The 12,411-nt window shown below is 47.8% G+C and overlaps 1 pseudogene; it reads left to right on the forward strand.

Annotated features, from left to right (window-relative positions):
• The first annotated feature begins 292 nt into the window (after positions 1 to 292).
• On the forward strand, positions 293 to 1,256 carry LOC143272441 (large ribosomal subunit protein eL6 pseudogene; annotated as a pseudogene).
• The last annotated feature ends 11,155 nt before the right edge of the window (positions 1,257 to 12,411 follow it).

Raw genomic sequence — 12,411 nt, forward strand, 5'->3', positions numbered from 1 at the left:
TTAGTAGTGTTTCTTTTATGACTGTGGGTGCTTTTGTATTTGGAGCATAAATGTTTAGAATCAAGACTTCATCTTGGTGGATTTTTCCTGTGATAAATATGCACTGTCCATTCTGATCTCTTTTGATTGATTTTAGTTTGAAGTCTATTTTATTAGCTATTAGGATAGCTACACCAGCTTGTTTCTTAGGTCCATTTGCTTGGAAAGCCTTTTCCCAGCCCTTTACTCAGAGGTAGTGACTGTCTTTGAAGTTAAGGTGTGTTTCTTCCTCCCGTCATCGTTTATAGACCGGAAGCCGGGACCTTAGTTCTCTTTCCCATCTTGCAAGATGGCGGGTGAAAAGGGCAAAAAGCCTGACACAAAAGAGAAAAAACCTGCTGCGGCCAAGAAGGCTGGCGGTGATGCCCCTGCCGCTGGTGCCGGTGCCGCCGCCGCCGCCGCCAAAAAGGGTGACCCCAAGGTTAAAAAGACCAAGAAGGGGAAGCCCCACTGCAGCCGGAACCCTGTCCTGGTTCGAGGGATCGGCAGGTACTCCCGGTCTGCTATGTATTCCAGAAAGGCCTTGTACAAAAGAAAGTACTCAGCGGCCAAAACCAAGGTTGAAAAGAAGAAGAAAAAGGAGAAGGTCCTTGCTACTGTCACAAAACCGGTTGGTGGTGACAAGAACGGCAGGACCCGGGTGGTGAAGCTTCGAAAAATGCCCAGGTATTATCCTACCGAAGATGTGCCTCGGAAGCTGCTGAGCCATGGCAAAAAGCCCTTCAGTCAGCATGTGAGAAAGCTTCGGGCCAGCATCACTCCTGGGACCGTCCTGATCATCCTCACAGGGCGCCACAGGGGCAAGAGAGTGGTTTTCCTGAAGCAGCTGGCCAGCGGCTTGCTACTTGTGACTGGACCTCTTGCCCTCAACAGAAATTCCTCTGCAAAGAACACACCAGAAATTTGTCATCGCCACCTCTACAAAAGTTGACATCAGCAAGGTTAAAATCCCCAAACACCTGACTGACGCTTACTTCAAGAAGAAGCAGCTGCGCAAGCCCAGGCACCAGGAGGGTGAGATCTTCGACACCGAGAAGGAGAAATACGAGATTACAGAGCAGCGAAAGACTGATCAGAAAGCTGTGGACTTGCAGATTTTGCCAAAGATCAAAGCTGTTCCTCAGCTCCAGGGCTACCTGCGATCTCAGTTCTCTCTGACGAACGGGTTATATCCTCACAAACTGGTTTTCTAAATTGCTAACAACCTAATTAAACAACGTCCTGTGTTTAAAAAAATAAATAAATAAAATAAAATAAAATAAAAGGTGTGTTTCTTGTATGCAGCAGATGGATGGGTCCTGTTTTCTTATCCGTTCTGTTAGCCTGTGTCTTTTTATAGGTGAGTTAGGTGAGTTGAGACCATTGATATTGATGGATATTAATGACAAGTGATTGTTAATTCCTGTTATTTTTTGTGGTTGTGTTGTGTTGTCCTTCTTTGTTGTATGTTGGTATGGGATTATCTATTGCTTGATTTTTCATGGATGTGTTTAGCTTCTTTGGGTTGGATTTTCCCTTCTAGTGCTTTCTGTAGGGCTGGGTTTGTGGACAGGTATTGATTAAATCTGGTTTTATCCTGAAATATTTTGTTTACTCTGCCTATGGTGATTGAGAGTTTTGCTGGGTATAATAGTCTGGGTTGGCATCCGTGGTCTCTTAGTGTCTGCATAAAATTTGTCCATGATCTTCTAGCTTTCATAGTCTCTATTGAGTAGTCTGGTGTTATTCTGATGGGTTTGCCTTTATATGTTACTTGGTCTTTTTCCTTTGTGGCTCTTAATATTTTTTCTTTGTTCTGTGTGTTTAGTGTTTTGATTATTATGTGGCAAGGGGACTTTTTTTTTTTTTATCCAGCCTATTCGGTGTTCTGTAAGCTTCTTGTATCTTCATAGGTATTTCTTTCTTTAGGTTAGGAAAGTTTTCTTCTATGATTTTGTTGAGTATATTTTCTGTGCCTTTGAGTTGGTATTCTTCTCCTTCTTCTATCCCTATTATTCTTAGGTTTGGTCTTTTCATGGTGTCCCAAATTTCTTGGACGTTTTGTGTTATGACTTTTTTGTCTTTAGTGTTTTCTTTGACGAATTTATTTTCTCTATTGTGTCTTCAGTGTCAGAGATTCTCTGTTCCATCTCTTGCAATCAGTTGGTTATGCTTGTTTCTGTAGTTCCTGTTCATTTAGTCAGGATTTCTATTTCCAGCATTCCCTCAGCATGTGTTTTCTTTATTGTCTCAAGTTCATTTTTCAGATCTTGGAATGTTTCTTTCATCTGTTTAATTGCTTTTTCTTGGCTTTCTTTGATTTCTTCCCATTTTTTGTTCGTTTTTTCTTCCATTTCTTTAAGGGAAGTTTTTATTTCCTCTTTAATGGAGTTTTTCATTTCCTCTTTAAGGGGAGTTTTTATTTCCTCTATAATGGAGTTTTTCATTTCCTCTTTAAGGGAAGTTTTTATTTCCTCTTTAAGGGAATGTTTTATTTCTTCTTTAAGGGCCTCTATCATCTTCTTAAAGTCATTTTTAGGGTTGATTTCTTCTGTTTCTTCTGTCTTGGTATGTTCAGGTCTTGCAGGTGTAGAATCACTACGTTCTGATGTTGCCATATAGGTCTTTATGTTGTTGCCTGAATTTTTGCACTGGCGTCTACTCTTCTCTTTCTCTGCTCCGTGCAGGTGGTGTCTGTGTCTGAGAGTGCCTCTCTTGTTCTAATTTTTAGTCTTGGTTCAGTAGGAGTTCTTGGTTAAATTGGTGCTACTGGGCTGTTTCTTCAGGAGCAGCTGATCTCAGTCGGTGAAATATATACTTATGATTCTGGTGATCTGGTTTGGTGGCTGGGCGGCACCTTCTTCTGTATTCCTAGGTCACGTTTTGTTCATTCGTCAACTGCTCAGCTGATCTTGTTTCTTCAGACTTCAAACTGTAGGGATCTGAATCCTCTCCTGGATGGATTTCAGCTGAGTGGGGTAGTCTCACCAACACCTCCAAGTTGTTGGGTTTCGCAGGATCAGCAGCTGGGCCCTGGGTTGGCCTCAGATGGAGTGTTCAGATTCGTTCTGGTTCCGTCCCACAGAGATAGCTTCTTCCCCGGGTGTTGGGGTTAGAGGCGTCCCTGTTTCAAGCTTTTGATTAAGAGTTTGTTTTCACTAGCTCTTCAGTGGGTAATAGCTCTGTTTCTGGTCTTTATTGTGACTATGTTTTGGCCGCCGCCTGCTGTGCCTGCCTGGCTCCACTTCGGGCCTGCCTGCCTCTGCCGGGCCAGTCTACCTCTGCCGGCCTACCTGCGTCTGCTTGTTCGGGCCTGTATATCTCTGCCGGCTGCTGCTGGGCCTGTATGTCCCTGCCGGCCGCTGCCACCGCCGGGCTTACCTGCCTCTGCCTGTTGCCGAGGCCGGGCCTGTCTGTGTCTGTGGGCCGGCGCCAGGCTTGTATGTCTCTGCCAGCCACTGCCATGGGCCTACCTGCCTCTGCTTGTCGCCGCTGCCATGCCTGTCTACTTCTGCGGGCCGCCGCCAGGCCTGTATCAAGAAACTGAAATTTTTATGTGTTTGAATTTGTAAAGACCATGGGACTTTTAAAGTTATTTATGTCTTTAATTTGAGATCTTGGGGATGAATAAGAAGTGAAAGGTGTGATTAATAGTAACAGGTGTGAGTCAAGTTGACAAAGGGTCAATTGTGCTCACTAGTCTTATGTCAACTTGACATACAAACTAGCATTATCTGAAAGGAGGGAACCTCAATGGAGAAGATGCCTCCATAAGAACCAGCTGTAAGGCATTTTCTCAATTAATGATTGATGGGGGAGGGTCCAGCCCATTGTGGGTGGTTCTATCCCTGGGCTGGTGATCCTGAGTTCTATAAGAAAGCAGGCTAAGTCATGGGGAGCAAGTCAGTAAGCAGCACCCCTCCATGGCCTCTGCACCAGCTCCTACCTCCAGGTTCCAGCCCTGTTTGAGTTCCTGTCCTAACTTCCTTTGGTGTAGTTAGTGGTTTTTGTTGTTGTTGTTTGTTTGTTTGTTTGTTTGTTTGTTTTTTACTCTTTGGGGGCCCACCACCCAGCTCCCAAATAAATACATGGAGACTTATTCCTACTCATGAATACCTGGCCTTAGCTTGGTTTGTTTCTAGCCAGATTTTCTAACTTAAATTATCCCGTTTATCTTTAACTACGTTTTGCCTCTGGGCTTTTTTCCTTTCTTTATTCTATATATCTTTCTTTCCTTCTTACTCCGTGGCTGGCTGTGGCTGGCCCCTGGTGTCCCCTTCTCCTTCTCCTTTTCTCTCTCCTCACTCCCCTTCCCTAGATTTCTCCTCCTATTTATTCTCTCTGCAAGCCAGTCCTGCTTTTCCTTTCTCCTGTCTAGCTATTGGCTGTTGAACTCTTTATTAGACCAATCAGGTGTTTTAGGCAGGCAAAGTAACACAGTTTTACAGAGTTAAACAAATGAAACATAAAAGAATACAACGCATCTTTGCATCATTAAACAAATATTCCACAGCATAAATGAACATAACATATCTTTAACTAATATTCCACAACACTTTGGTGATGAGTAACAATATGGAAGTGTAAGCCAAATAAACCCTTTCCTCCCCCAGCTTGCTTTTTGGTCATGGTATTTTGTTGCAGCAATAGAAACACTGATTAAGACAAAAATCTTCCCCTGTGGCTAAGGAGAGATGCTGAGGTCAGGTATGTGACAAGGGAGTCCCTGCACCGAGGCCCTGAGAGGCCATTTCATGAAGCTGTGACAGTAAAACATGGATTGTGTTGGAGATCCCAAGATGCTAGAGGTTCCAATTCCAAATCCATGGGCTATCTGTCAAATAGAGCTACACACAGGTGGTGGAACAAGCCTGAGAGGGAGATGTATCTTGTGGGGAGCAAAGCTGGAAGGATGGACCCATCTAAGCTTTTTAACATCTGACAAGGAGCTGCAGGACTTGGAGTTTGTCCTGCTGAGCCTTGATCCTGCTGTGGTCCAGTATTTCCTAACTGTACCTCAGATTTCTCCCTTTGGGGATGACAAAGCATTTTCTGTGCCACAGTATGTTGAAAGTATGTAATTTACTTTTTGATTTTACAGGGAGTTATAATTAGGAGAATTTCCTTGAACCCCAGAAGATATTTTGAACTCCGGACTTTTAAACAGTGTTGACACTGTGGGGGCATTTGAGGTTGGACTGCATGTGTTTTGTGGTAGGATGTGGCCATGAGGCAATGGGGATGTAATGTGGTGGTTCAAGTGAGAATGGCGCCCCCAGGCTCGAGTATCTGAATGCTGAGTTTCCACTTGGTGGAACTGTTTAGGAAGGATCAGGAAGTGTGGTCTTGTTGGAGGTGGTGTGTCACCAGAGCCGGGCTTTAGGGTTTCAAAAGACGTGTGCCGTTCCTGGTGCTCTCTCTGCCTCCTACTTGTGGATCAAGAGGTGAGCTCTCAGCTGCTTCTACCTCCATGGCTTCGCTCCACCATCATGGACTCCAGCTCTCTGAAACCATAAACCCAGTCAAACTCTTTATAAGTCACCTTGGTCATGTACTTGTCACAGCAATAGAGAACCGAGACAAGAACTCTAGGCTAGGGCCACCAGGAGCAACCCTTTAAGACATAACTGCATTGTTTCCAGTCTTTGCTGCTGCCACTTGCATCTGAACCCCCTTCTGTGTGGAAAACCTCGAGTTGGGTTGGAAACCTTTCATGGAGTTTCTTTATCTTGATGTAATGAGCTTTAACACAATGTACCCAGGCTTATTTTTTTTTTGTCTTATGGAGATTTTCTCTTTGATATGCTCCACATATTTACTTAATTTGAAAACTGTTTCATGCATTCTAGAGTCCCAGTCTTATTATAGAACAATATGGCAGACACAGGCTCTGGATCTAGTCTGTCCTTTATCATTTCTGGAACCCTGTGAGTAGAAAGCTCAGTGTCTCTTCTGTTTTTCCTCACTTTCCAAAATTGGATTATTTTATGCTACATGGTTCTGCAATGTGCCAAGCTAGTAATCTGTTACATGGGACATCATGTACTCCATCCCATAAACCCCTTTTGGTTCTTTCTCATACCCTCTATGTTTGCTATGGATGGAGTTTCTTGTCTTTATATCTTCAAGCATATTAGAGACACACAGAGACACATGTGTGTGGAGGTTAATGATAGAGACTCTAGAAGATTCCCAAGTTTTCTTTCTCAGGCAGGGGGATGGCTTTAGCATCTCTACACACTTGCTGATCCTAGGTGTGCTTGCAGACACCCCACCAATCTGGCCAGAGATTTTCTCTGCCGTGCGATCCAATATATTGTGTGCACATGGTCGTGGGTCCATGCAGCAATCCCTTATTCAGGTGAGACTTTTATGTCTGTCAAATTGTTGAATATTTACATTATTTATACATATTTAGCCCAGGAAGGGGCAGGCTGAGGCTTAGAATTCAGCACAGAAAGGGAGTTTTAGCATAGTTTCTCCAAAGAAACATAATCAGTAGGAGAGAGATACAGAGAAATAGTTAACTAGACAGGTAGATAGATAATAGGTAACTAGGTGGACGGATGATTAACTGATAGATGATAGATAAATAGGTAACTAGACAGATGGGTGATAGACAGACAGCTATTTTTCTAATTGCTATAATCAGCAAGTATTTGGCAAAAGCAACTTGAGGAAGGAAGTTCACAGTTTCCCAGTTCCGGTGCAGTCTATCATGGCAGGGAAGTCATGGCAAGAAAAGGAGGTTGAGGCGGCTGGTCACAGTGCAACCACAGTCAGGAAGCAGAGAGAGATGGATGCTGGTGCTCAACTCACGTTCTCCTTTTTATTCAGGCCAGGATGGGTCTTCCTACCTCAACCTAATCTAGAAAATCCCTCAAGACTTTCCCAGAGGCTCATTTCCATGGTGATTGTAGATCACAACAACATTACAAACAATATTAACTGTACAGATGGATAACTAGGTAGTCCAGTAGCTAGATAGAGGATGTTTATTCTAGGAACTGAGGGATCAGTCTCTGTGCAGATGATGTCACTAAAAGACAGGGAACGTGAGAAGCGCCAACACCTCCTGTGGCTATTTGAGCAGATCTGAGTCTCTGGAACACCAGCTGACTCATAATGGAGTCCCAGCTAACTGGAGACCCTCTAGTTTGGCACCAAGGCATTGCCTGCTTCCTGCCCTTTGTCTGCAGACACAATGCCTGGACATACTGTCCCCCTCCCACACCCTCACATAACATAATTCAGACTCACTGGACAGTAACTCGATATGACCTTAGCTGACTGGGTAATGTATACGTATGTGCCAATGAACATACACATCAAACCACATTTGCACCTTGATGCTGGTCTCTGGAGTCTGCTTCCCAGGAACCTTGTCTCCCTCTCTCCTCCCCAACTGAGCTACCTGTGAGAGGGAACAAAAACCCCACAGGGATCGATTCACATAACGGCACAGAAACCCCACCCTCAACCATGTACAAGCTGGGAAACAAGGATGTCTGTTTGAAATTCACCATGAGACCCTGAAGAGTTGACATCTAAGGGCAGAAGATAGGGATCCCAGCTTCACTAGGAGGGTGAATCTTACTCAGCCATTGATACAATGCCAATGTCTTCCAGAAATTTCTCTCAGACACATCAGACACAATGCCTTCCCAGATACTTGGACATCTCTTACCCCAGCCTAGTTACCATTGCCATCTAATCTCAAGCATTGCAAGTCTTGAGCTGAGACTCTCCTCTGTTTTAAGTTTTGATTTAAAGTCATTTAAATTTTTAGTTTTAGTTTTATTTAATTTCATGTATATGGATGTTTTGCCTGCATGTGTGTCTGTGCCTCATGCACATGCCTAGTGTACATGGAGGCCAGAAGAGGGTGTCAGATCCCCTGGAACTGGAGCTACAGACAGTTGTGAGCTGCCATGTGGGCCTTGGGGAATGAACCCAAGTCCCCTGGAAGAGCAGCCAGTGCTCTTAATTGCTGATCCATCTCTCTGTCCATCATTTACGGTTTTGTCCTTATCCAGTTGGTGTAGCACTATGGAAACAGTGTGCCTTGTCGGGGGTCCATCCCAAGAAAGCTGTCGTCCACAGTGTGTGTATCTGCTGGCCGCATCCTGAAGGGAGACAAGTTCCTCTAACGGGGTGATAGGCAGCCCGTCTCTGTGCTGCTCATATTTTAAAGAAAGCGATTTGCTTGCATATATTTATCTTCCATTTAAGCACCTACAGAAGCCTCTTGACTGTAATTAATTTTCTATCTATTGAGGGGGATGTAAGCATGCCCAAATTAATTCATGATAAATGTATCTGTTTACCAACCACAGTGGTCCCTCCCATTTCAGCTTCTCATGTTAGCCAAAATTGACTCACAAAAGAAAAGTTGGTGAAAGCAGCCATCACTGAGAGCTCCTGTGGCTCTTGATGTCCCAGGAGACTCCTGGAGGAAAGCCGCCATTGTCAATGCTCTCTCCCCTTCTTCTTAAAGGGAACGCAAGCCACGCCAAAACCCAGCAAACAGAGTCCAAATCAAGAGGAGCACATGCCCAGTAAGCCCCAGGTCTCAGCTCCCAGCATCTGTGTGATTGCCATATATTGGTGATAAGCCATCGAAATGATCTTGGTGAGTCCCACCCCACCCCTATCCTGATAACTCCTGGTACCTACCGCTCTTCAGACCTCATGCTGTACATTCTGCACTCCAGAATGTTTTCCAGGTGATCTCTTCACAAATATGACTCTCCAGCTTTTACAGTCCAGCATCCTAGGCCTGGAAGAAGTGGGAAAGGTTAGAAAATTCACTGGTGCTGGGGACAGAGGTCTTCAAGTGTGCCAAGGTCTGGGGGCAGGCTGGTTCTGCTTTCCATGACCCTCTGAGTGCCACCCCTTCCCATCTGGGGGTAGTGCCTACCGAGTGACAAGAGTCTAAGTAAGAGGGGACTTTCGAAGCTGCACCTGCCCCTGGTCAGTCAGAGGGGGATGGATGCTCGGAGCCTGTCCCTTCACTCTTGTCCCTCTTGGAAGGACCTGGGGTCTTCACGTGTCCTCCGTGGATCAAGCTGTGTCTCCTGCCCTCCCAGGCCACACCTGCTGGCCATGTTTTCCTCTTGCCCATCTTACCTTCAGAGCTCCACTGAGGACCCTGCTTGAATCCAGCAAGAACCTGGGCCTCCTACAAATCACATCACTTGTGCTGGAAAGGCCCCAGGTGCTCCTGGCCTGTCTGCAAAGCCTCCAGCACCTGCTAATCTTCTAAAACAAGGAGACAGGATCAGCACAAAAACCTTGGCCTCAGAGTAGAGGCTGGCCCGGGACTATTCCAGCATTCACTGTGTTTCAGTCACAGCTGCCTTTTCCTTAGGGCCGATGGTTCTGGCGCTCCTGTTCGGGGGGAACCAGGAGATGCTTCAACTCAACAGATATTTTTGTTTCTGGTTTCAAAGAGAGAACTGAATTAAGAGAATATCTGAGATAAATAATAGTCCAGGGGGCACAAGCCACTGAGAGACAGAGAAGAAGCATTCGAGGACATTGCTTCACAGAAGCTGGATAGCTCTAATGTCCAGGCTACTTCCACCCTGCCTGTATTGATGCCACATGCCAAGGTCTCTTTGTGGCCCCCCTTCCTAGTCTACAACCCTCCACACTCCCATGCTTCTCCACACTCTCTCCCTGCCCCCTCCACATCCTCTCCACACACCCTCCATGCCCCTGCCTGTCTCTTCCATCCCACTTCAACCTGAATGCAGATACTTCCCCATCCTTCCCAGTGCGCTTGGAGAGACTGAGGCATAGGGAGGTGAAGAACTGGGCCGAGGCGACACAGTTGAGTAGCTTGAGGCTGGGTGGTCTCCCAGAGCAAGGCCTTAGCCACTCTACCCTCCTGCTTGGCCTCTTTGGGCCCCAGAGCAATGGAGGCCGTGTATTAACGGCTCCCAGGCCTCCACCAGGGACACTGAGTCCCAGGCAGACAGCAGAGAGTGTGGCCCCTCCGTGTCCTCCCAGACCATGGATGTATGACGCTGGCAGCAGAGGTCAGCTGCACTGATGCTGCAGCCCCGGTGTCCGGCCCCTTTCCAGACACGGGTGTGTTTTATGACTTAATTAAACTGAGAGGAGCGTAATTGACGTGCAGCCCGCTGGGCGCTGCAGCTTCCTGGCTCTTCCCCCGTGACTCAGATGCCGAGTGTGGGCTAATAGATTCGCAACGCTGATCGCTGCTCCAGACCCACTTAGCGAGGCTCTGGGAAGCTCTCACCGCCCTGGGATTGAATTGAATTGCTTTTCATTTCGAACCGCGACCCATAAATCCCTCACACATCAGCCCCCGCAGAGAAGCCTCCAGGCTCTGGTCTCTGCCCGCCCCAGCAGTTAGCGGGCGGCTGCCTCATAGAAGAGCCACTCTGGCACAGGGCCAGCTTGCATGTTCCTGGCCGGGACAAGCATCGGCATAAAGCCAGTCAGACCGGAAGCTGAGGAACCGGCCCGGGGTCCTCGTGGCAGCCACGGCCTTTGCTTCCCCGGGTCACTTCGAACTGAGGTCTCTTTCTCACTGGAAAAGAACTGAGGCAATACCCACTCCACATCAGGGGCAGAGAGGAACTGGGACTAAAGGCCTCATGGATTCTGGCAACCACTGGTGAAGTACCTCCAGCATGGCAGATGTGCTTTAGGCACCAGGACCTTGGTTGTTAGACTGTACTAGGTTCCTGCCCACTGGGAGCAGACAAAGCAGACAGGCGGGGATAGCAAGACAAAGAAAAGCTAGCTGGGCTAGCGCAGGCTGTTTGATAAGGGGGCGGGGGGCGGGGGGGGGCGGCGGGAGGCTGAAGCCTGAAGGGCCAGGCAGAGCCAAAAGGCCAGAGACAAGACTCGCAGGGTCAGAGCTCAGATCGGTGCAGCTGGAAAGAGACCCCAGGGGCCAGCCGAGATCAGAAGCAGATGGAGATGGGTTATTTGAGGAAGGAACGGGTTTCTTTGTCACCCCCAAATGCTAACACGGAGCACACTGGGTATGCCTTTTTACAGAACCATCCTGACCAGACTTCATGCCTCACCCCAGAGCAGCCTTTCTCTCTTTCCCACACCACTCACCACCCACCACTCACCGTCAACCTCACCCTCCTTTGTCCGTCCTTATCCAAGGCTACGCTCCTCTGGAAATCCGTATTACCCACCTCCCGGCTCTAAACTAGGACTCAGGAGAGGCCCTTCCTCGTCCCTTCCTTCAAACATCTCAGCAAGTAGGCAACAGGCTTCGGCTCCCTGTCATCTCCTGCAAGAGAACCAAGAGCACAGACTTCCCTCTTGGACTCTCATTCCCCTGCTGCCCTGCTTGGTGCAGCACCAGAACCCTCCATCCATGCATCATCCTGGGGTGACATCAGTGTGGCCAGCAGGGTCCCACTCTAACAGGATCCAGGATGCTTTGGCATCTAGAGGCCAGGGCTCCAGGAGAGGTTTGGGTCCTCTCTGAGCCACGGCTGCCACTCCCTGGCTTGCGCGGCTGACTCTGAGACCCAGCCCCTGGTCAGCTGGGACTCCAAAGGACTTTGAGATGAGGGAAACTTAGCTCCAAAGTGAGGACCCAACATGGGCAGCGCCGGGTGTGGTCATTCCTGACTAGCTGGCGCTCCTCCCCAGAGCCTGCTTTGTCAGGAGCCAGCACTGACATGTCACATGGTCCTGGCTGGACCAGCAGCCCTGGCTTCATGCTTCTCTGGCTCAGCTCTGTGATGGCCACCTCTGTCCTGTGGTCCCACCTTTGCTGTCCAAGGCGGGTGGGTATCAACAGGCTTCACCCTGCCCTGAGGCCACCATGCTGGCCACACACTAGCGAATCTCCTTGGCAGAGTGCCTGCCTGGTGCTCCTGCCTGTGTGGAAGGTGATCTCATCCCTAGGTAGTAACCATGGAAACAGGGCTATGAGCAGCTAAGGCTTGCGTAAAGATGAGGTGCCTCCTCCATGCCCTTCACCTGAGCTGCTACTGACCTCCAGCCCTGCAAGTTACCCTTTGTAAGGTCCTTGAAAGAGGGGTGACATCCACTCCCTCTTGGGGAGGTGTCTTGACCCATCCCCCATTCCTACCTATTTGCAGCCTCTGTTACCCCCAAGGGTTATTTTTAAATTCTAAGTTTAAACACAGTGTGTTTGTACATATTAGCCCACTGACAAGTCACACCTTGTCTGCTCCTAAGAGAGGGCCAGGGATTTCTCCAAACACACAGTTCATGGCAAAATTTGAATTCAAACCCTGTCTCCCCTCCCTGTCTCTCGAGGTCCAGGGCATTGTGAGGAAGATGGGGAGAGAGACCTCGTTGGCCTGAAAGGTGATAAGAGGGGTGACATCTGGAGCCAGAATGGTCAGATATGGGGGGGGGGGG

This window comes from Peromyscus maniculatus, chromosome 3 (genome assembly GCF_049852395.1).
Source record: "Peromyscus maniculatus bairdii isolate BWxNUB_F1_BW_parent chromosome 3, HU_Pman_BW_mat_3.1, whole genome shotgun sequence".
NCBI lineage: Eukaryota > Metazoa > Chordata > Mammalia > Rodentia > Cricetidae > Peromyscus > Peromyscus maniculatus.